At 32.2% G+C, this 26,681-nt stretch overlaps 1 pseudogene; it reads right to left on the bottom strand.

Annotated features, from left to right (window-relative positions):
• The window catches only part of LOC125859104 (8-hydroxygeraniol oxidoreductase-like), a 47,258-nt pseudogene extending 23,166 nt beyond the window's left edge, over window positions 1-24,092 (bottom strand).
• Between the last annotated feature and the right edge of the window lie 2,589 nt (window positions 24,093-26,681).

Consider the following 26,681-nt stretch of genomic DNA (forward strand, 5'->3'; position numbering starts at 1 on the left):
TTTTGGAGGTCATTTAAAAAAAAAGTCTTGGTACAGAAGTTAAACTTAGCACCATTTTTTATCCTCAGATCGATGAACTAGTCGAGCATACTTTTCAGATTTTGGAGGATATGCTAAGAGCTTGTGTGATTGATTTCAAGGTAATTATGATGATCATTTATTTTTGGGAAAAAAGGACAAATATCCCCTGCACTATTGTAAATAGTATGCAAACATCCCCTGTCATTCTTTTGGGACATTGGTGTCCTTACCATCTAAAAACTAGAGCATATATATCATTTATACTAACGAACATATATGTTTCATAATCTTATCCACATATTCGACAATTATTAAATATCTGATCAACGGATAAGATTTTTTCCATGTGTCCCTATTTAGTCTTTTGTTAGAATGAAGGGCATATATGCTCTTGTTTTTGTATGGCAGAGGAAACAATGTCTCAAAAGTATGACAGAGGGTATCTGCATACCATTTACGATAGTTTGGGGGGTATATTTGTCCTTTTTCCCTTTATTTTTTTATTGAGTTAGCTTATAATAATAACTATCATTCTAGCATTGGAGTGACACTAGGCTCTCTATAGTAGGAGGTATAAGTCTCCTATAGGCTGGTTTGAAGTTGGTGAGGTTGCTTTGATAGGGCCTTAGTTGCTGCATGAGACTATGGAAAAGGTTAGACTTAGTCATGGAAGGTTGTGAACGACTCAGAGTCGACAAAAATCTTATACCGATGTTAGAAGAAAATTATTTGAGTTTAATGTTGATGATTGAGTTTACTTGAAAATTTCACCCATGAAAGGTGTAATGATATTTGGAAATAAATGGAAGCTTAGTCCTCGCTATATGTGCCCATATAAGATTTTGAGGTGTATTGGTAAGGTTGCTTATGAGTTAGAGTAAGCCAATGTTTTAGCATCGATATATCTGGTATTCAATGTCTCATTGCTGTAGAAGTGTGTTGGAGAGTTGACATCCATTGTTCCTTTGGAAGGTTTGGGAGTTAAAAAAAATATTTCTTATGAAGAGGTTTTGGTTGAGATTTTAGTCTGACAAGTTGAAAAGTTGAGAAATAAAGAAGTTGTGTCCGTGAAGGTTCTTTGAAGGAATCAATTAGTTGAGGGTGCTACTTGGAAAGCCGAAGTGGATATGATGTCCCGTTATCCTCATCTTTTTCCCTCTGCTCCTACTCTAGGTTGAGATATTAGCTCTTTATGGTTTATTCTTTCGAATACATGCATTTTAGTCATTCTCATATTTCCATATGCATGCATGTTCATGAAAAACTTGATTTTTGATGTTATGATTTATCTTGGGGCGATTCTCCATGTTTATGTGCATAATGATGAGATTAGTATTCATGTTTGTGTGTTAATTAGTTTCTCTCCTACTCTATTTATGCTAGGTTGAGTCCCATTCGAGGGTGAATGTTCCTAAATAGGAGATGTTGTAACACCTCGAAAATTAGAAAGTCAAGTTGAAAAGGAAAAATACAAAAAATTTCACTAAAGCAGTGAACTGCGAGTCCAATCTATGACAATAGAAAGCCCTACGGGACGTAGAAAGGCAATCATAGAAGCTAAGTTGAATTTTGGAAATTTCATCTCTCTGAAGTTTGACCTACGACTTGACAGGACGAGCCGTAAAGAGTTTGATGAGCAGAAGATGGCTTTCACATAAAGGATTCAAAGATTGAATTCAAGAACTCAAACCTACAGAAGGATTTGACGGGTCGATGTTTGTTCTACGGGTCATATAAGGAGTCTCGAATAAGGAATCAAGATTTAGTAAAATTTTTGACTCGAAGTGGGGTTCTACAGAAGGGGTTACAGTACATTCACTAGATGACGCATCGTAGAAAGGTCTCAGATAACTTGGAAGAATTTTTGGATTTCCAAAGTTGGTTCTACGGTTGACCAGTATGGGCCAGAGAAAGTTGTAAGGATCGCAGGTGCTACCCGTAGGACTGTTTGAGAGTTATATATTACAGGTATTTGGGGTTTTTCCTAGGCATTTTACACCTATATTATATCACTTTGAAACTAATTTTAAGTCCTATAACTACTTTTCTATTTCTAAATCTACCCAAACCCTCTCATTCTCTAAGGTCCCCAAATCTCATCCAAGTTCATCCTCTCCAATTCTCTCTCAAGCTCAAGGAAGAAAGCTAGGGTTCCAAACTTCAAGTCTCCTCTTTTCTCTTGCTTTCAAGGCTTTTATCATCAAGGTATGTGGGAATTAACCAATGGATTCTATTCATCCATTGGGTCCCAAAATATCTCCAAGTTTCCAATTCAAATTTCATCAAATTGATTAGGGTTTGATCTCAATTCTACATGGATCCTATTTGTTATGATTCAATTGTTTGATTTTCAATCTTACTATTTATGATTTGATTCAATTACTTGTTTTCCAATTGATTTCATATAGACCCATGCATTATTCATTATTTTGAATATGAATTTATGAAGATATGAGTTTATGAAGAAAGTTATGAACTTTTCAATGATGACATATGAAAGCTATGCATGATTTATGAAAAAAGATGTTTTATGAACTAAGGTTTCTTTAAGATAAGCATCAACGAAATTATGAAAGGTTTTCTCACATGTTAAGAAATCATGATTGGTGAAAGGTTTTTTCACACGTGTATGGATCATAATTTAAAAAGCAACTCTATGATGACGTAAAATTGGATTAGTAACTTTTAATTGTGCTTTTCCAAGTATGATGATATGAATATGAATATGACTATTATGTTGGGATTTTTTATTAGCACCGTGAGGATATAGAGATGAAGGCTCTCTCGTTAGTGGGGGCAAGACACAGATTTCGTGTTATAGCTCACATGGTCTATGTAGGTTAACGAAAAATATCCCACAAAATAAACTAAGTTACTTTCAATGGTTTAATAAAGTTTTCATTATGTTTTAAGATGCATTGACCATGTTCATGTTTTATGATTCTTCTTAAAGGTTTTTACTATGTTTTAGCTTGATCATGCATATCATGGTTTCCTTTATGTCTACTTATGATCATGTTTCATGTTCTTAAGCATTTCCCTGATAGTTAGTAGTTTTAATGTACTAATGCATACTTGTGCCTACATTGTCTCGTAATGTAAGGTTTGAGGTTTCTTCTCTTTCCACTTGTGGCTAGTTGATTGATTGATCGTTGTAAACTTGGTGAGTCCTCATATTCTGAGGACTATGTTACCCTTACTATGTTTTCTTATGTCTTTAGTTTTCATATGTTGTATGTGGTGTATGGATTACGTCTCAATCACTTTTTTGATGTATTAGATTGGTTTTTCAGGACTATGAGTAGACTTCCGCTTTTATGTCACACTCTTTTATGATATGAGACATATTTCTTAGTTTCTGATATTTTCTATTATATTGAGTTGTATGTATGTCAAATCGCTTGTGTAGGGCCTATCAGGATCTTATACACCATGTTACACCTAGGAAGTACTTTGGATCGTGACATTTAAAAAGCTCAAAAATGCCAAATGGGGGTTAAACCCCAACAATTCAGACCAAATATCCTCTTAGATGTCGCTTACATGAATACATGTTCTCTTAAGAGAACATCGCAAAAGCGACCACATGTTTGCTTAAGTGAACCCTGCCTAAGCGAGGCATCTCTCTAAAGCGAAGCCTCATTTGCTTTTTCAAAGGTCGCTTAAGCGACTGGACCTGTAGACACCATGTAACAACCTTATTCTATCGTTAGGGAAAAGCCAATGGGGAAAGAATTGGGGCGAGAAAACTTTTGAGTAGTAATTTAGGAATTCCTAGCCTAGTCCAGATTTGGACGAAATATGAGTCAGTGAGGTCTAGGGAAATCTGGTAACGAATGAGAGATCTAATTAAGAATTTGATCAAATGAGTAGATAGCTAAGACGTTAAGAAATCCGTACGACTTAAATTCGGGTGAGTAGAACTCCTGAAACTGATCTTAGCGTGAACAGGTATTTTCTGAGTGTCATGGGACGAAGGTGTGTTATGAAATGGGAGTTTGAAACTCTTAATCAATTTAATAGTTCCATGCAAGATGTTGTGGTGGTATAATCTCCGCTAGGACAGGGCCGCCATAGCGGGACGATCGCGACTTAAGTCGAAAATAAACCCCAAAAAAGTTATTTTCTGCAAGTTTCATTCTTGAGAGCTAAGAGGCGACCCAGGTGGTTTCTTGACACTTTTCCATAACTTTTGGTGCTAAAAGTAAGATCTTTACTCCCCTAATCCATATTTCGATCTATAGAACGTGGTTTCTTGGGTAATTATTGTTGGGGGGAGGTTTTGATCTGGGAATTATAGTGGAAAAATACCTAATTGGGATATTGGGATAATGGGTTTGGTCTTAGGTTATTGGGTTTGTTATAATCCGGATAATTAGACCTTTGATTGTTGATCCTTGCGTATATTAATTAATTGTAGACCTAGAACAAGCGGAAAGAATCCGAAAAGGGGAGATTCAAGTGCCTTAGGGGATTTAAGCTTGGATTCGATGTAGGTGATGGTTGTGATTTCATGTTTGCGTGATGTATGTTGGTAATTGCTTCATTGTAATGCATGTATGTATGTGAACGAAGTATTGTTGATCACACCTAATGAAATTGAGTATGAACAAATGATTGTATGCCATGATCAACACTCGATTGTATGAATATGAGAATATACATTGTGATTGTGATTGTGGCTTGTTGAATGGATCGGGTGTCATGTTCCGACACACTAACTGGGATCGGATGTCACGTACCGACATACATATTGGATCAAACTTTCACTTGTTGGCTTTTGTGTGTGTGTATATATATATAATAAAATGTAATCAATCAATTGTCATAAATAGTTATAATTATTTTAAAATTAAATAGATAGCAATACACTATATTGTCAATTGACTCAAACTTTCGAATTGATAAATGGTGATTTAAAATAATTATCCGACACGACCATTAGCTCGGTGGGCCAAAACACGGAACCGGTCCATCAGGCCCGAAAGTATTGGCTCACGGGTTACGGTCCGGTTATTTTTCTCCCAAAATACTGTTTAGACTGGTACTGTCCCAACACATTAGTGGGGAACACGATCGACTCGACACATTAGTGGCGAAACAAGTCTGATCCGGTAAAGCAGTTACACACAAAGTTAATGGGCTAGGCTGACTTGGCCCGACCCAGTTAACATGCTAATCTCATGGTGGTGTTTAATTCACTTTAAGATTATTAAGGGGGCGTTTAAATGTCGTCTAATTAAAGAGATAAAATAAGTTTTGCTGCCAAGTTTAGTGGGGATTTGAAGTATTTTCTCTTTAGAATATTTTGAATAAAGAAAAAGATTTGGTATTCTTTTTGTTGTATTTTTGTTTAAGGATGAAAAAGAATTTCTTAATTTAAGATTAATTGATAATATGTTATACCATTAAATTAGGGATAATAATCATCTCTTGTGATTCTTAAAAGTCTCTATATACGTAAAAAAAAACTTTTATTTTTGTAGTATTGAAAAAATACTATTTCTTAGAACTGTTTTGCCACAGTCTTCCCAATAGATGCTTGATCCAATGACTCACGTCCCTTACACAAGAGAGGAAAATTAAAGAGAATGAAATATTGTATACTCAGTAGCACAGTTAAAATTTGTTAAAAATATGAAAAGTATAAAAGGTAAATATAAGTCGCAGACTCGCATATATTGTTAAACATGTTATATAATAAAAGTGTATGAGCCACATGTCATAAACACACATATATATATGTGTGTGTATATATCAATACAATGTTTATTTACTTATCATATGCATACAATGTATGGTGCATAAATTAAACCAAATTTCATAATTGAGTAAATAATTTCACTATGCATTAATATGTTCTAATAATCGGTTTAATTTATTAGAACTTGATAATAATCTTGACGCAATGGAGGTTTTTCAACAACTCAAATGATTGGTTGATTTCATTTAACGAAATTTGGTGAGTTATAAGTTCATTTAGTTGAATCTCCTGCAAAAATGATATTAAAAAAATATTAGTCTACAGAAAGAACTTTTTTCTATTTTATGGTCTTAAATATATTGTCATCTAAAGAAGCTCAACTTATATGTAATACAATATTAAAATATTTGGGTCTAAAAGTAAATTCTATTAATATGGGTCAATTTAATAGACTCATTATCCATTCCTTATATCTGATGGAGACTTATTAAAAAGATGCATTTCATGAAAAGGTACTTCAAAGACCTAAAAGAGATTTGGCCCTAAACCAAAAGGCACGTTTTTTTTCTCTCTCTCCATCTGAGAAACAAAACACACAGTGAAAGCAATCTCCAAGGTTTAGAAGATCAAGTTCATCAATAAAGTTATTACCAAGAAAAAAGGTTAGTTTCCTTTTCATTCTGATAGATTCATATCTTTGTCTAATGATTTACTTGTGATCTTGAGTGAATTCTGTAATATTTTTCCAACAAATTGATTTGTCAATTTTCAAAGAATATCATATATTTTTTTTAAAAAAGAATCTGCTAGATAGGGTGTCTACGACTATTTTTTATTAATAAATTAAAAATGAGAAAAAAAAAAGTACAAGCAAGGGAGCTATGCCTTATCTGATTGATTGCAACAAGGTTAGGGGTTGAGAAAGTAATGACCCCTAGGTTCGAATATATATAAGGACAAGAGAAATTTTTTTTGATTTATATTCCTTTAATTAGAACGAAGTATACTATCTCCATATAAGGTTACAAGAAAACTATATATGGTAAAATACTACACATTGTAAGTACTATACATGTTAAATACAATTAAAGAATATTCTACACTAATATTCCCCCCACCCCCTCAAACTAATGGTGGTATACCAACAGCATGTCAATAAAGAACTTATGTCATTTTTGTTGTTAATCTTGTATTCCTAAGATACTTAGAACAGAACTTTGAAGAACTTGGTAAGAAACAACAAAGTTTAAAGAGTATTTTCAAACTAGAAAATTAAAACTAGTAGAGAAAATAGAATCAGAAACAAATTAGAAACAATATAAAAATATTTTTCACAAAGAAAGAAAATCGAGCCAATGAATGCACAGTGTCCCCTTAAGGAAATTATTCTCCTCAAATACCCGAGGTTAATGGAATATATCCTTCCAGGATAAAACGATCTTACTCACCAGTGTATCGGTACCTAAAATCACAGTGTCAGCGAACCACTCAACGGCAGTAAAGTATACTTTGAATACTAGATTTAGTGGTAGTAGAAGAAGTCCAGAAAAATTAGTTTTTTTCAACTAAAATGAGAGGAAATTCATCAATTTATAGAAAACAAAGGGTAGTGTAAAAAGGTTCTTATTGTGCCTTACCGAAAAGGTCACAAACCTTTGGAAAAGTCACAATCTTTCGAAAAGGTCACAACCTTTCATAAAAGTCACAACTTTTCAGAAAAGTCACAACTTTTCATAAAAGTTACAACTCTTCATAAAAGTCGCAACTCTTCATTTTCCATTCACACCTTTTAAAACCCAACAATCCCTCGCATGAATGGGGAATGACTCAAAGACAATGAAACAGACAAGTATGTGTATTTTACAAGAAGGAATTAATTGCATCTGGATAAGTAGGTCTCCCCTTGAACTTTTCGTAGTGAACATATGTTGGATATACTCGGTCAATCGGTAGATGCGATATCTTTGAACCGTCAAGCTTTGGTGTATACCTAGACAATCATATGTCACACAATTAACCCTTTACCGTTTATGATTCTTATGGTTGTGTTCATTTCAGCCATGAACAACTTTTGGTTTCATGAGTGTATAGAGAATAGGTTTTTGATAATAATTCTCTTTGAAGCGGCTTACACTTCACACTCACTTAGGTGATTTCTAACTGTGTCATCACGTAGATACACTATTTGGTCAAGTCTGTCAAACTTAGCAAATCATTAAAAACTTTAAGCTTTATTAACTCATTAACAAGCCTTAATGTTATATCCTTGTTCCTGAGCATTGTCTTCATCATGAGAATGGATTGAGTTGGTTGACAATGTCAAACCGTCAATCACAACTTTGTTTTTCTCCTTGAACCTAGCTCTTGGGATCTCCAATCTGCTAGGTAGATTTACGGACATGATGACTTGTCCTAAGCCGTAAACCCATTCCCTTAGATGATCTTTCAACTTTCTCTCTAGTTAGGCCTTTTTGTAAGTGGATCCGACACATTATCCTTTGACTTTACATAGTCAATTATGATAATTTCACTAGAGAGTAGTTTTCTAATAGTATTATGTCTATGTTGTATATGTCGATTCTTTCCGTTAGACATCATTCTCCATGCCCTACCTATTGCTTCTTGACTATCAAAGTATATGCATACTGATGCCAAAGGTTTGAGCCAAAAAAGAATATCTATCAAGAAAATTCGGAGTCTTTTAACTTATTAACTGGCCTTATTTAGAGCACCTAGCTCAGAGATCATTGTAGAGCTAGCGATACATGTCTTTTTGGAAGATTTCCAAGAGACTGCTCCTCCACCAAGAGTAAATACATATCCACTCGTGGATTTTACGTCATTTGATCCCGGTGATTCAATTTGCATCACTATATCCTTTCAATACTGCTGGATATTATTATAATGCAAGACATAATTTTGAGTATGTTTTAAATATCCCAAAACTCTTTTCATTGTCATCCAATGAGTTAGATTGGGATCACTCGTGAACCAACTCAATTTAATAACAACACATGTTATTTCTGATCACGCTCACTTCGTGATATACATATATTTCCCAGTACTCTATCACAATCCAATTGTGAGTCACTTTCACCTTCACTCTTTTGAAATGCAAAGTTTACATTTATTGGAGTCTTGACAATGTTGAAATCCAAATATTTGAACTTGTCAAATACTTTTTCAATGCAGTGAGACCGTGACAATGCTAAACATTATGGAGTTCTAAGGATTCTTATACCTAAGATCAGATCAGCAACTCTAAGGTCTTTCATATCAAACTTGCTTTCTAGCAAACGTTTAGTAGCATTTATGTCATTAGTGTGTCTACTGATGATCAACATGTCATCAATATACAACAAACAATAACCTTGTGATTTTAATGTAAACACATTTATCACTTCCATCATTCTTATATCTATTTGCCAACATGGTTTGATCAAATTTCTTATGTCATTGTTTGGGTGCTTGTTTTAGTCCATAAAGTGACTTAACAAGTTCGTACACTTTCTTTTCTTTACCAGGTTCCACAAAACCCTCGGATTGTTGTATGTAAATTTTTTCCTCCAATTCTCCATTAAAGAAAGTTATTTTCATATTCATTTGATGAATTTGGAGGTCATATACCACAGCTAACAAAATTATCATCCAAATGAATGTAATTCTAGTTACTGGCGAGTATGCGTCGAAAAGATCAAGACCTTATTTTTGTCTAAAGCCTTTGACAAGAAGTCTTGCTTTATATTTTTGTCAACAGTTCCCTCGACTTTCATTTTCCTTCTGAAGATTCACTTTGAACCCAAAGGTTTATTTTCTGGAGGAAGATCAACCAACTTCCAATAGGATTGCTCAAGATTGAACCAATCTTACTATTGGCGCCATCTTTTCAAAAGGATGATTCCACATAAGACATAGGAAATGTTACAAAATTAGATCTGAAGGTAGTAGACATCCTTTGACATTTACTACACGTCTGAATCTCTTTATTAAGTACATTCTCCTTTTGTTCTTTCCAAGGTCTTTTAGACCTTTCACTAGACTACTCAAGTCTAATTTTACAGTCAACAATCATAGGTCCTATTTTAATCCTTTTAGGAATAGGAACTTGGACTTTGGCTAGACACCCCCACACTTTGAAATATTTCAAGTTGGATTTTCTTCCTTTCCATTTCTCATATGGAATAGATTGTGTCCTAAACAAACAAAATTGCTTTCTTTCTGAAAGACAACTCTTTGTTGTTCCCTTTTGCAGTAAGGATAGTTCCTCCACACAAGTTTTGTGGTAAACCTGAACTTATAAGTAATGCATCCATCATTTTTTTCAAAGGTCAGTTATTTTTTTTCATTCTACAATTCCATTAGATTTAGGTGAATAGGACAGTAGTTTGATGGATAAATCTATCTTCCAAACATATTTCTGCAAAAGGAGATTTATGTTCTCCATCCCTATCACTTCTTATCTTTTTCCCAACTGATTTTCAACTTCAATATTATATTGTCTAGACATTTCTATTACTTCATCCTTACAATTCAGCAAATAGACATAGTCTTCTAATGCAATTCTCAATGAAAGTTATGATATACTTTTTCCCACCACGAGATAGTGTTGATTTCATATCACAAATGTCAGTGTAAATCAACGCTAAGGGATTAGAATTCCTTTCAACAGATTTATAAGAATGTTCAGCATACTTAGATTCCACACAAACATGACATTTTTATTTATTGCACTCAAAGCTAGAGAAAACTACTAAGTTGATCAGTTTTCTTTACAAGGTTTTGTAATTGACATGCCCCAAGTGTTCATGTCACAAATAGTTTGACTCAAGCAAATATGAACAAATAAAAATATTGAGTTTGAAAAGCTCTCTGTGAGGTACATTTTTCTCACAAATATTTTGTTCCTATTTCTTACAATTTTGTGTAATACAAACATTGTTTAGAGACATCACCTTGTCAAATGTCCTTTTCGGAAGGACCTTCCCATAACTTTCAATTTAATTTTATAGAACTATCCATGAACAAAGTTTCATCGGGTCCAATAAAGGCAATATAGTCCAAATGCTTCTTTTACAAAACATGACAAATGACTATTCACCAATATTCATGTCTATACAAATAGTTATATTTAATAGACATATCTTTTCATGAAAAATCACAACATTTTAAGTGACACTTTTTTCATAAAAGAAGTCAATTATTTTGAAAAAGTATACATATAATTTGGTAGTTTCATACTAGTCATACCATATACTAGTAAAAGAGAAACTCAACGACCACAATATCAAATATACTCCAAGAATTTGTGGGTCTAACATAATACAAAAGTATCATCGAATTTCATATCTTGTGCTCCAAATTTTAATTAGAGTCTAAGTCTAATTTTATCTTTGTCATAAGCATAGAACCTCTCACATTTTAAATATGATCTCAAAAATATTTTTCAAGTATTTGAAAATAGTTTTTTCACATATTTTTTTCCCATGCTATCAAATTGTCATTGGCAACATGAAACCTCTTTTGAAAATATTATTCTACAAAACAATTATAGTGCTTCAATTCTCTTTGACAATCTTTTCACAATGTCTAAGTTCATTCCATAGAGGCACAAAATCACAAACTCTAAATCACTGGTATTTTTCCTCTATCACAAATAGACATACCACTTAGTATTTAGAATACTAACAATAATTTTTTTGAACGATTTGTTTCTATATAATAGTGAAGTTTATAGAAAGTCAAAACTACAACATTCTTATTATGTGAAGTTTTCATATTCTTCAAACCAATTGCATAGTCTAATTTATCCAAGAGTAGAAAACTACAAAATATTTTAGTCTACAAAAATTCGACACAATCAAATTTCACATGGAGTACAAAACTACAAAAGTTTTTTTTTTTTTTTGTCTCCAAACAGAATAAAACATATTTTTAGATTATCACATAGATATGTTTTTCTTTTCAAATAGCCTTCCAACTATAACATTTTGGCATACTATTTTATCAAACAAAAATGTGCATCTCTCATTCTGCAAACTAAAGAATTGTAAAGGCAACACTATTTGCCAAGGAAAAGTAATTCCAAAACATATGGTTTGCAGATCTTTTTCCAAAGACACACATGATAAATATCAAAAGAGTTAACTTTTAGAAACTATTTTCCTCCTTAGGTAAATAATAAAAAGGTTACCTGGTGTAATCTTTAATCGGAATCCCACCAATTTTTCTGGTACATTCTCACTTCAACCTTACTAAACAAAGCACCAAATTCTGAAGAAGTAATGCAATAATCTTCTACTTCCATGATCTGTTTCTCTCAATCAGTAGAATACAAGAAATATCAACATTATAATATTTTTCTTAAGATTGTTATTCATCCTGTATTCCTAAGATACTTAGAACAAAACTTTGAAGAACTTGGTAAGAAACAACAGAGTTTAAAGAGTATTTTCAAACTACAAAATTAAAACTAGTAGAGAAAATATAATTAGAAACATATTAGAAACAATAGAAAAATAAATCACAAACAAAGAAAATTGAGCCCACTGAATGTACATTGTCCTCTTAAGGAAATTATTCCCCTCAAATATCTGAGGTTAATGGAATATATCCTCCCAGGATAAAACGATCTTACTCACTGGTGCATCGGTACTTAAAATCACAGTGTCAGCGAACCACTCAACGGCAGTGAAGTACACTTTGAATACTAGATTTAGTAGTAGTAGAAGAAGTCCATAAAAATTAGTTTTTCAACTAAAATGAGAGGAAATCCCTCAATTTATAGAAAACAAAGGGTAGTGTAAAAAGGTTCTTATTGTGCCTTACCGGAAAGGTCACTTTTGGAAAAGTCACAATCTTTCGGAAAGGTCACAACATTTTATAAAAGTCACAACTTTTCATAAAAGTCACAACTCTTCATAAAAGTCGCAACTTTTCATAAAAGTCACAACTCTTCATAAAAGTCGCAACTCTTCATTTTCCATTCACACCTTTTAAAACCCAACAGTTTCTTCGTTTGAGACTTGGTGAAAAAATCTGCTAGTTGATTTACAATCAACATACAAGGCTACTCGACTCCCCCTGAGTAACAAAACCAGGTGCCTGCTCCATATAAACTTCTTCCTCAAGATGACATTTTTTATGCAAAAGCAAATTTGAAACAGAAAGTGCTCGACGTCTGATATAAAATATATGGATCATCTCGAAATCAAGGGATGACTGATCTTAAAAAACAAAGTCCCAGTAAAATTGGCCAAAACATGCTCATGCGTCAGATAACTAGATTTGATGGCTGAAAGCAGTCACAATTTGAGAAATAAAATTATATAGGCAAGGTCGGAATGATGTCACGATCCTACTGAGAAAGACAATTATATGGGTAGGGTCGGAATGATGACACGACCCTACTGAGAATGACAATATATGGGTAGGATCAAAATGAAGACACGACCCAACTCAAAAATAGAAATTATATAGGCAGGGTTGGATTGATGGCACAACCCTATTGAAAAAGAGAAATTATAAGGGTAAGTTTGGAATGATGTCACGACCCTATTGAAAAAGAGGAATTATATAGGGTAGGATTGGAATGATGGCACGATCCTACACAAATAAGAAAGTAGTCACCGAAAAGATGGTGTGGTGTTACACAAATTGAATATGAAAAAGTAGACACCGAAAAGATGTCATGGTGCTACACAAATCGAATATGAGAAAGTAATCACCAAAAAAATGGCACGGTGCTACACGAATTAGATATGCGAAAGTAGTCACCGAAAAGATGGCACAGTACTACACAAATCAGATATGAAAAAGTAGTCACTGAAAAATGACAAGGTGCTACGCAAATCGGGTATGAAAAAGTAATCACCGAAAAGATGCACGGTGGCTCAACTTTTGCTTACATAATTGTTGGTCAAACGTGCAACATATATGAGTAATAGCCACTTGTCGGCAATGAAAACTCTTTGATTCTCTACCAAGACCGTAGAACCTCTAATACCGTATGAACAAGAGAAAAACCTTGATTTCTATTATTTAGAAGGGAAGAGATTATATCCTTATAAGGTTACAAAAAAACTGTACGTGGTAAATATAAATAAAGAATATTTTATACTAATATTATGTAATAAATTATATATGGTAGGTAGAGATTGTAATTGATGATAATTAACTGGGTGAACCCCTTCAACGAAAAATTACAATGTTTATATATGGTTAAAATTATTTTTTATGTACATATCATAGATTTTGAACCCGTTCGACTTCTTCATATATTTATTTTTTTATATTTTGAACTCCTTAATTAAAATTTTGGCTCCATCATTAAATGAGTAACGCAAATTATGCCTTATTTGCGCATCTATGAAGTATGGCAGGAAGATCTGAGTGAAGTCTTATTCCATCATAGACTGAACCTTTCAATGTTCGACCACAAAATAAGGAAACTAAGTTGAATTCCCTAGTAAGTCCATGTCCTGCACCAATTACAACAATTATCCCAATTCCCTAATAGTAATTGAGATCAACAAGAAGACTATAATGTTAATAAGTTTCTGTATATGTTTGTTTATCTGTTTTATCAACAAAATATAGAATTTTTTTTACCAATTTTGAGGCTTCAATGGCTTCATTAAGCATGGATGGAATCCCAGTACATTCGAAAACATAATCAACACCTAAACCTTCAGTAACATCTTTTATCATCTCGGAAACTGATGTCCTGGATTCTGTAGGGTTAATGAAGTCCGTCATTCCAAACACTTCTCCTTTTCCCCGTTTCGATTCATTTATATCAACACCAATTATTTTTCATGCCCCTTGACTTTGAGCTCCCTCAACCACCTGCAATATTTTTTTGTACATCATGAATTTATTTAAACATCGAGCTAAGTCAAAATGTAGTTCTCACTCCAGGTCCAACAACACCAAGATCTAGTACGGCAACAGTTGAGCCCTTTTCAACATGAACTTCTCTCCATGTTTCTCCATAGCATGTTGTAAATCCACAACAAAGCAAGCTAGCATGTTGAAGAGGAATCTTCTGAGGATCAATTTTGATTACATAGTTAGCATTAATAACTGTATATTCCGACCAAGTAGAGCAACTAAAACTATGGTATAATACTCGTCCTCCATGAATGAACATTCTTGATGTGCCATCCAACATTAGGCCAGAAAGGTTAAAGGGATATTTGTGACATAGATTGGACCTTCCTGACTTTCAATTTGGACATTCTTTGCATTCTCCCAAGTAAAGTGGCATCACTATATCTCCTTCTTTTAGATTTGTCACATTTTCTCCTACACTTTCTATCATTCTACAAATTCAAATAAGTCCAGATTGGTAAATAAATCCATTCAAACCAATTTCCAATTTAGTACAATACATGGAAAGAAACAGAGAAAGAAGATTTTCCTACCCAACACCTTCATGTCCAAGAACTCGAGGAAATAAAGGCTGGAGAAGATAGAAGAAAAACAAATTAAACAAACCGATGGATCCAAATTAGTTAGGAAAGATGAGCAGAATGAAAAGGAAACAGAGTAACATACAATGGGAAAGCCATTGGAAGCAAGAACATCAGTGTGGCACAAACTGGCAAAGAGCATCTTAATCCGAACTTCGTTTTATTTTGGTGGATTAACTTGTATCTCTTCGATCTTAGATCAGAAGTCGAGTTGGGTGCCGCAATGGGTGTCGGGGTCGAGTCCTTATTTGAAAGTCGGGGTCGAATTTCGAATTGGTCGATTGTGTTCAAGTTCGGGCGTCAAGGTCAGATCTTGAGTCGGGACACAGAGTTGAATTTTGGATCGATCATTGGGATCGTATCCCGATTTGAGTGTCAAGATTAAGGTCTAGAACGGGTCCCCGTTTGAATATTAGGTCTCGAATCAAAAGTCGGGGTTAGGTCCCAAGTCAAACATAGATGTCAGAGTCGAGGTCGGGTCCTAGTTTGAATGCCAGGTCTTGGGCGGTAGTCGGGATCAGGTCTCAGGTCGAGGATTGCGATCGGATCTCAAATTGGTCAATGGGGTCGGATCCAGGATCAGTCAACAAGGTCGAGTCACAAATCGGTTATTAGGGTTTATGATTTTCATGTCAGAAACAATTTTTTAAAAAAAATTATACTCTCTAGTGAAAAATAAAAGATATTTTTTGAAAAAAATATTTTTCATTCACCAACGAAACAATAGAAAATATTTTTGAGTCACCAACCAAACATGACAAAATAAGTTAGAAACTATTGAGAATATCATTAACGTAACTAATAAATATGTGATCTCACTAATAACTTTAGCTTTTAGATGAGATGATCATACACTTTAACATGGTAATAGAGCAGGTATAGGTCTAGGGATTGAATCTCACCACCACCCAAATTTAAAAAAATAATTCCGTGTATGAAGCAAATTGACTATCGAAATTGGGAAAATTTGTTTCAATAATTTCTTCTTCCAAGTGTGGTCTATATTGAAAATTGATGTGCTATCCAGTCTAATAAAAAGAAAATTTACATACATCTCATCTATAGAAGGTTCTCCACGACAGCTGTCCTTGGTATAAAAAAGTAGAGATATGACAATATGTATTTAGTGATATTTGAAATAGAAGAAAGGAAACATAACTTTGTATTATCACAATCAAGCAATTGCAAATTGCAAAGATAAAGACAATAGGTGGCAACTCTTTCAACCCATGGCAATTTTTTAAAAATACTTCAAAATCCCCATTTAAAAATTAGGTCCCGACTCTCGAGTTAGGTGTGGTCAGTTCTCGATTCAGAAGGTCGGGTCGAGTCCTAATTTGAAAGTTGAATCTTTGATCAGAAGTCGAGTTAGGTGCCGCAATGGGTGTCGGGGTCGAGTCCTTGTTTTAAAGTTGGGTCCCAATTAAAGTGTTAGGGTCGAATTTCGAATTGGTCGATCATGTTCAAGTTCGGGTGTCGAGGTCAGATCTTGAGTCAGGACACAGAGTTGAATTTTTGATCAATCATTGGGATCGTATCACGATTTGAGTGTCAAGATTAATGTCGAGACCAGGTCCCCGTTTGAATATTAGGTCTCGAATCGAAAGTCTGGGTTAGGTCCCAAGTCAAATATAGATGTCGGAGTCGGGGTCGAGTTGGATGTTGGGGTCGGGTCCTAGTTTGAATGCCAGGTCTCAGGCAGGAGTTGGGAGCAGGTCTTAGGTCAAGAATTGCTGTTGGATCTTGAATTGGTCAACATGGTCGGATCCAGGATCGGTCATCAAGTTCGAGTCACGAATCGGTTATTAGGGTTTATGATTTTCATGTTAGAAACTATTTTTCTAAAAATATTTTCTACTCTCTAGTGAAAAATATAAGTTGTTTTTTTGAAAAAAAATGTTTTTCATTCACCAACTAAACAATAGAAAATATTTTCCACTCATCTATCAAACATGAGAAAATAAGTTAGAAACTGTTGAGAATATCATTAACTAATAAATGTATGATCTCTCTAATAACTTTAGCTTTTAGATGAGATGATCATACACTTAAACATGGTAATAGAGCAGATAAAAGTCCCCAGATTGAATCTCAGCACCACCCAAATTAAAAAAAAATATTCCGTGTATGAAGCAAATTGACTATCGAAATTGGGAAATTTTGTTTCAATATTTTCTTCTTCCAAGTGTGGTCTCTATTGAAAATTGATGTGCTATCCAATCTAATAAAAAGAAAATTCACATACATCTCATCTATAGAAGGTTGTCCACGACAGCTGTCCTTACTATAAAAAAGTAGAGATATGACAATATGTATTTAGTGATAATTGAAATAGATGAAAGAAAACATAACTTTGTATTAGGGGTGTACATAGCCGGGTTGGTTCGGTTTTTTCAAGTATCAAACCAAACAATTTGTGTCGGATTTTTAAATCTATAAACCAAACCAATAAAATTCGGGTCTTTCAACCTTGGGTTTTTTCGGATTTTTTGGACTTTTGAGTTTTTCCGGTAAAGTATTCATACAAACATATAATTTACTTGTACTTCAAATATTTATTTAGTCCTACCAAAATACAACAATCTAAGGTGTTTCTTAAGAAAATAACACAAAATATGATATGATTAATGACACAAAAATATCCAACAAAAATAATAATAATAATGAAATCGCGTAAAACAAATATTGCAAATCAACAAGTCATAATGAAAATGATCATAATTAAATGTAGAGGTGTACATGATCGGGTTGGTTCGGATTTTTCAAATATCAAACCAAACCATTTGTGTCGGATTTTTAAATCTATAAACCAAACCAAACCAATAAAACTCGGGTTTTTCAACCTCGGGTTTTTCGGGATTTTTGGGTTTTTTCGGGTTTTTCCGGTAAAGTATTCATATAAACATATAATTTACTTGTACTGCAAATATTTCTTTAGTCCTACCAAAATACAACTATCTAAGGCGTTTCTTAAGAAAATAACACAAAATATGATATGAGTAATGACACTAAAATATCCAACAAAAAAATAATAATAATGAAATCACGTAAGACAAATATTGCAAATTGACAAGTCATAATGAAAATGATCATAATTTAAAAGTACTAAATCATGCTAAAATAAGTTTAATAAGTATTAGTTACATGACTAAATATTAAAGAAAATTAAAATTAGATTATGTATTTGAATTGTCTAAACCAACGTAAAACCAAAGAACAAATATTCAATATTATTGTCATTCTTAGTGTTGAATTGATTTTCTTTTTGCATTAGTATTAATTGATTTTGATTTAAGCTTTATTATAATTACCAACATTTGTGGATTATAATCTTTATTGAACCATTCAGAATCTAAGTTTCAAACTTGAAATAATATATTAAAAGATAAAAACTATGAAAAGTATAAGAAATATTTAAAAATTATATCAAAGTAAATATTTTTATGTATAAAATAAAATTTTAAAATTATATATATAATGTCGGGTTGGTTTGGTCTCGGGTTGGTTTTTTTTGTTAAAACCAAACTAACCCAAATATAATCGAGTTTTTTTTCCAATACCAAACCAAGTCAAACCAACCACTAGTCAAGTTTTTTTTCCGATTTGACTCGATTTGCAATTTGGTTCGATTTTCGGTTAGGTTTTGTACACCCCTACTTTGTATTATCACAATCAAGCAATTGCAAATTGCAAAGATAATGACAATAGGTGGCAACTCTTTCAACCCATGGCAATTTTATAGTATAAGCCATTAGGGCACGTAGTTGACATAAACTATTGATGGAAGAAGCAGGCCGTGCTCTAATATCAGTTTGAATCTTGTCGTCTTAAATTTAAAATATGTCAAATTTATCAAACATTTTAAGTTTGTGGTTTTAAACATGTTACATGAAAAGTTGAAATTAAATGTTATTAACAAGGAAAAAGCCATTTTTTTAAATAATAATTTAAAGAAAGAAAGTAAACCAAACAAATTGAAATGGAGAGAGTAAATTAGGATGAGCCCGACTCTAAACCAACAACAACAATAACATACTAATGTAATTCTATAGGTAGAGTCTGAAGAGGATAGAATATATGCAGACCTTACAACTACCTGATGGAGAGGTCAAGCCTGACTCTAATATACCATGTTGAGAAAATAAACATTGAATCTAACTCAACCTCGTTGATGGGGGAAGATCATCCTAAACCATATAATGAGTCCAAATTCTCCAGATCACACACAAATATGGAACCAAACAAGTTCACTAGTTGTACATGAATAGTTGTGACCAGACAATAGATACTCCAAATTCTTGAATTTATACACTCAAAAGCAAGAACCAAAAATTCATCAATTTCTCCCACAGCCAGCAATAATTTGGGAAAAAATAAAAACAAAAATGCCCAAGAAATTGATTATTATTAAGAAAACTCAAACAGTTTAGTCAAAGATATATATTATTTAGGGGTATGCAATAATCCAATCGAAAAATAAATTGAATACAAAAAATGCTATTGATTTATTGTTATTAGATTATTGGGTTAATAGGTTTTTAATGGTTTTGCAAAAAAACAAATTATTGGCTTATCGGTTTGGTTTTGATTGTTTAATTTTGGGTTATTGGGTAAACTGATAACCCAATAAGACGGTAGTAATTTACTAATTATCCCTACATAAATATTAAATATTAATCTCCATATCTTACTAGTTACTGCATTTGCTCTTTAGCCGTCAATTCACACTTCACCTAGTACAAAGTAAGAACTTTATTCCTCTTAATTTCTCTTTGTGTTGCACTTGTATAGTTCTTTTCATGTTAGTTATTATTTTTTCTATATATGAGTGTTCTATAAAGTTACATTGTTATATTGTCGTATCAAATTATTGGAGAAGTCATATATTTGTTTTTTAAGTATTTTCTTATTGGTTAAATCGAAAACCAAACTGTTAAGGACCAAAATCGATAAACCAAAAATTGATAAAAAATATCTTATCGATAACCGAACCGATAATACATAAAATCGAACTGAATTGATCAATGTACACCCTAATATTACCTGAACTTAACGGTCGAAATTTGCTTAATAATTTCAAATAAGGGACTTTGCTTCAAGTTGGAGAAGTGAAAAGAGAAATGAAAAAATGGAACCCCACAAAGATGAGGGGCGACTGAACATCTCAGTCATTGGTAGAAATTTGATCCGCATCTGACCCACAATTTTGGTTCACCTTGAATAATCATGTTGGGAGAATTATAATCTTATACGATCATGTTGGGAGAATTATAATCTTATACGATCGTGTTAAGTGAGCAACAATCACTAAAGTAAATTGTTTGTCCTATGATCATATGCGTATCCATGTTTTTTTGCTTTATGGATTCAACCTTAGAAAGTTTTAGTATTAAACTATCAGTTTCTTACATTATAGGTTAGAGAGTTTTAGTATTAAACTATCATATTCTTACATTATAGGTTCATACCTATGGGTGGCATAATAGGTCAAATTGATGTGTATCCGCTTGATTAACTCATTTTAAAATATGTTGGTTATCCAATTATCCAAAAGTGGGTCAAATATGGATCAATTCATATTATTTATCGTCAAATATATATGGGTAACTCATGGAATTCACCAATTGCACTCTGCTTAATATATGTAAGTGTACTGTGGAAATCTCTAAAAAGTAAACTTAAAAACGGTGTATTTAGTATGAAAGAAAAAATATTTTATTAAATATTTTTCAATTTTCTCATGTTTAACTCACTTAAATATTTTGAAAAATATTTTTTCACATATACTTTAAGGGAGGGGGGGGGGGGGNGGGGCATGGAATCAATACTGTCATTTGTCAAGACTTTCCTTAAATCTCACCAACTAAATGAGTCCGGACATGAGATCCAACTTCTGACCCCGATTCTCAACCTTGACTGATACCCAAATTCTAACCTCTTGACTTCGATCCAGGACCTCACTTTCAAAAATAAAAAATAAAAAATTCCTTCTTATCAAACACACAAAAGGAGAAAAAGAATAAGATAAAAAAATCTTGTAATGGAACTATGGAAGTACGTATTTCAATACATAATAAGAAGTAATGGATAATATGTGGTAACATGGATATCCATATTTATGCCATGGATTTACCTATTTTTATTCATATTAAATATGAGTTTGAATAGATTATTTTATCCATTTTCACCTGACTCGTTATCAATCGATTCATATCGACTCGATCCGCTCGTTTTCCACCCCTATTTATACCTATTATTTATTCATTTGGTTTGATAATTATTTACACATAACATTATAATCTGCGTCAAAATATAGAATTTAAATGAACTTGTTATCTTTGAACTACATCCACCCCTGCCTATGACATAATATTAAGGTTTAAGGTTTTTTTTTTATGAAACCATTGTTATCCAACTATACACTGATCACTACTAAAAAACTGCTAAAAAACGATGGAAGTAAAAGCGACGGACGACGTCGCTCCAAAAAGCAACGCCATTAGACACACTGTCCGTCGCTTTTTAATTAAAATAATTTTATTTTATTTTATTTTTTAAAAGTGAGGAACGGCATCGCTTAGTCCGTCGCTTTTTTTCGCGAATTTTTGCTAATTAATTATTTTATATAGATAGTGACGCAGTTCGTCGCTTTTTATTAAAAATAATTATTTATTAATTTAAAAAAGTCACGCTGTCCGTCGCTTTTATTAATTTTAATTGTTTAATTATTTGTTAAATTAGCTACAGACAACATCTTTATGTCCATCGCTTCTTGGTCAAAATATCTGGTCAAATATTTTAAGAAAGCGACGGACAATGTCTCTTAGTCCGTTGCTTTTTGGTCAAAATGTTGGTCAAACATTTTTTTTAAAAAGCGACGGACGTAGAGACGCTGTCCGTCGCTTTTTTAAAAATATCTGCACTAGCAGACGCGATTTTCTCCATTTCTATAAAAAACAAAATTGAGAAATATTTTGATTTAATCTTATTTAAATCGTCTTCCAGAGGACGGTTTTGTGTAAAATAAAAAAATAAAAAAATTATAATACCGACTTTCGGATGTCGGTAAAATTAAATAGTATGTAATAAATTAATATTTTCAATTATGTTTAAATAAATTGTCCTCTGAATGACTATTTTATATAAGTTAAAAAATAATTTAATTTAAAATACCGACCTCCCAATGTCAATATTATTTTTTATTATATCTAATTACTTTTAATAAAAGCGATATCCGGAGGTCGGTTTGTTTAAAATATTCCTATTAATCATAATTCTGCTATTGTGCACAATATTAAAATTTCATTTTACACCCACAATTAATTGTTCAAAAAATGTAACAATTTTGTATACTTTTATAAATAAAAAGTTAGAATTCGTGGAATAAATAAAAAAATATCTATAATCCATATTTAGAGTATGAAACTACGTTGATATGAATTAGGAGATAATTATACTTATATTTATAGAGTAATGTACAAATTTTATCAGTCTGTCGTCTAATCATGAACTTAATATCTCATGTCATGATGTTGTAGAGGTGAAGAGCTAACATATAATCCATTCGAGTATGTAGTATTATTATATACGTTTGATCTTGAATGGATGTCAAGTGTAGTGATCACCTCCTAATTATGATGACAGGTAAAGGATACTTCATCGGAGTATGAAATACGTTGATTAATTATATAGTCCTCAAGTAGTTTAACAAATTAAGTCTTATATACTAGTGGTTCAGATATGAAATACATTATCAATTAAAGAAATACCGATAATCAATTCAAGGAGATTTATATATTAAATTTGATATTGATAAACTTTTGTTGATCAATAAAATTAAATTTATATAATTAGAAGGTATATAATTTAAATTTATAAAATTAACTTGATCGATAAATTGAATTTATTAAATTACACTTCTGTTGATGTGTAGTTAAATTATATATATATATATATATGTGTGTGTGTGTAATTTTAATTAATAAAATCAACCTGAAGAGGTGAGTTTATATTAAAATAAATTAATAAATACCTACCTAAAGAGGTCGGTATATTTAAATAATTATTTTATTTAAATAATATCGACTTCACAAAGTCTGTATGTTGACACCCAATTTTGACCGACCTATAACCCTTTCGGAAGTGCTATTCGGTTAAATACGTATTATTTTTTTAAAATATTCCGTGTTTAAATTTTTAATCGATTTTGTCTAAAAATTATATATTTTAGTATGCATGCTTTATAAAATTTCGTAAATATTATTAAATAATTTTTAAAATTATAAGTAAAACTCGAAATAATTATTTTATTCAAATGTTTTAAAATTTAAGTGATTTTTATTATATAAAATGTTATAATATTTGTAGTATTTTAATTGAATAACATTTCTTTATTTTTTTCTCGAAATCATTTAATTTTTAGCTCATTCTGATCTAATTCCTTTCAATTCTAGCTTTTTTCTTATCCAATTCATTGCAATTCTAGCCACCTCAATCCAATTTCGTTTTTCAATTATAGCCTCTTAAATCAGTTTTAGTTGCAATTTTAGTCATTCATTCATTGCAATTATAACCCTTTTTGTCCAAATCTTGAAACATTAGTTTAAATCTGAACAGTCCATCCCTTAAGTGAATCCTAGATCAAATCCTAGCCGCTCATCTTAACTAATCCAATGGCTCAGATTAAATCCACCTAACCTTCCTATTTTTGGCCTAAAAAAAGACCAAACCCTTTTTTGAAAACTCATTCTTTTCTTCTCTAGCAGCACCGCAGCTCCCTCCATCAGTGAGAACCGGCGAGAGCTCCACCATCGCCGGTGAGCTCTCTCTCGCTCCTCCCGTCGCCCTCCTCCCATTGCTTTCCTCTTCTCATCTCTTCTCTCCTTGCTCCCTCCCATCTCTTCTCTCCGGTGAGAATGGCGAGACAAATCGCCGCCTCCCTCTCGTCTCTCCAATCAGCGAAAGCTCGCTGCTCTCTCTCTCTCTCAACTGCTCTGGCCAGCGAGCTCCAAGCAATCAGCATTAGCAGCCGGCGAGGAGAGCAACAACATCTCCGGCCAACAGCAACCAGCGCGAGAGACAGCTCCAACGAGCTACCGGCGAAACATCAGCGCACCAGCAGCAACGACAACAATGTACCAGTGAGATCCTCTCATCTCCTACGAAATTCGAGTTCAAAGACGGATCTCAACAAATCCGTCCTAGTAAGTTTTAAGCTAAAAGTTGTTTTTAGCTTTTCATTACATCTATGGCTTTTATGAGATGAATATTTCGAGAATTTGAGCTTTTATGTTCTGTTTGATCTCGTTACATCATTATTGCATATTTCGAGAATATGTTAATGTTGAGATTAGTTTGAATTAGGGTATCTTAGGATTTGTTTGAAATTTGGTATTTCTTGAGTTAATTAGTTTGATTTGAAATTGTAAGATTAGATTGAACTAGGGTATTTAAGGAGTTGTTTGAATTTAGAATTTTAGCACTAGTTAGATTTTGAGATTTTAGGGCTAGTTTGAATTTGTGATTTTAAGACAAGTTTGAATTTTGAATTTAGGACTAGTTTGAATTATTATTGAGATTTTAGGACTACTAATAGTTTGAATTTGGTATTTTAGCACTATAGTTTGATTTTTGAATTCTTGGAGTACTTTCAATTTGTGATTTTAAGACTAGTTTGAATTTGGAATTTAGGACTAATAGTTTGAATTATATTTGATATTTTAGGACTAATTAATAGTTTGAATTTGGGACACTAGCTAGCTAGTTTGAATTTGGAATTTTAGGATTTGAATTACAACTTAATAAGAACTTATAACTAATTATAACTTGAATTTACTATAAATTGAACTTAATTAGGAATATGAACTTGAAATTAGAACTTGAACTTGGAATTAATTAGCTTGAATATATAACTAATTAAGTTTAAAAATTAGATATAAACTTGAATTGAAACTTGAACTTATTAAAACTTGAATATATATATATATATATATTCAAGTTTTAATAAATTCAGGAGTTAAATGAAGTAATAGATATAGATAAAGACGTCTTATTGGTCGTTTCCAGGGTGGGGTTAATGAAGAAGTTTTTAAGAATACAGGTTAAAAGGAAGAGATGAACGGGGTAGTAACATAAAAAAAAAAAAAAAGGAAAAACAGGACACATATAAGATAAACATGACCAGACACGAGTAAGAGGGAGTACTGAGTAGGATTTACAAAAAACTGGATTTCTGCTATTCTGCTAATTTGCCGATTTCTGCTATATTAAGTTCTGTGTTCTTTTTTATTAGCTAAAATCTGTCCGTATTTTTGTCTGTATTTTCTGTCTCTATTAAAGTAAAGTGTATTTTCTGTATTTTCTGTGTTTTCTGTGTTTACTGTATTTACTGTATTTACTGTATTTACTGTGTTTACTGTATTTACTGTATTTACTGTATTTTGGTATCAGAGCGAGAAGTTTTTGGGAAGTAATCATTTAATGAGAAGACCGCTACGTAGTACTCAGACACATTTAGAAACTAAAAGAAAGTTAGAAAGTCTATATTTAGAATACAAGAGATTGAATAAGACTAAAGAAGACAATATAAGGTTAGATTTTCTAATAGAAATAATATCTAGATTAGAATATAAATTTATTACACAGTTAAGATCAAGACAGAAATAATATATGAAAAAACATCCTTTTGCTAATCAACTACGACTAGAATATTGGTATTTATACAGAGAAATACAAATAAAATCAGAATTGTTAAAATTAAAACAAACAATAAGTATATATTTAAAAGTACTAGAGACAAGAGACTTAGCTGATAGACTTTGTAATCACGGAGGTTTATACTCAGTAAATAGACAAACACTAGTCAACCCAGAATTGTTAAGCGCTCTAAAGTGGGAATTACATAGCATCGACAGTGATATCCAATACGCAAATAGTAGAATACAAAATCAAAGGAAAAGAATTAATAAAATTGATATTCCGTTAGGATAGCAAGAATAGATTCATTAAAGCAATTAGAATACCTAGATTTAAGAATTTACCCTGAAAAGAAATACAGGATATTAAAAGAAAATTCAGTAATAAGGTGCAATTTTAATCAAGGAGAACATCTTTTACATTCAAAAGATAAGCAATACAATACTATCATAGATCTTATAATAAACTTTAGTGAAAAAACACAAGAAAAGGAAAAGAATATAGTAAGATTACTAGAAACAAACGAAATAACTCAAAATAAACAACAGAAGATATTAGAAAGATTAGAACAAAACTTTGATTTCCTAAAATCACAACAATTAGAACTAGATAGAAAAATCCAATACTTAAATAATAAGTTTAATATAGAACAAATACCTACAAAGATTGAAATAGGAAAACTAATTAAGACCATAACAGAGAAACCTAAAGAGCTAGAAATAAAAACAACAGAATTAATTGAAAAGATTACAAAACAAGTCGAAATAGTAACAACTGAAGTTATTGAGTTA

The sequence above is a fragment of the Solanum stenotomum genome, chromosome 3 (genome assembly GCF_019186545.1).
Source record: "Solanum stenotomum isolate F172 chromosome 3, ASM1918654v1, whole genome shotgun sequence".
NCBI classification, from domain to species: Eukaryota; Viridiplantae; Streptophyta; class Magnoliopsida; order Solanales; family Solanaceae; genus Solanum; species Solanum stenotomum.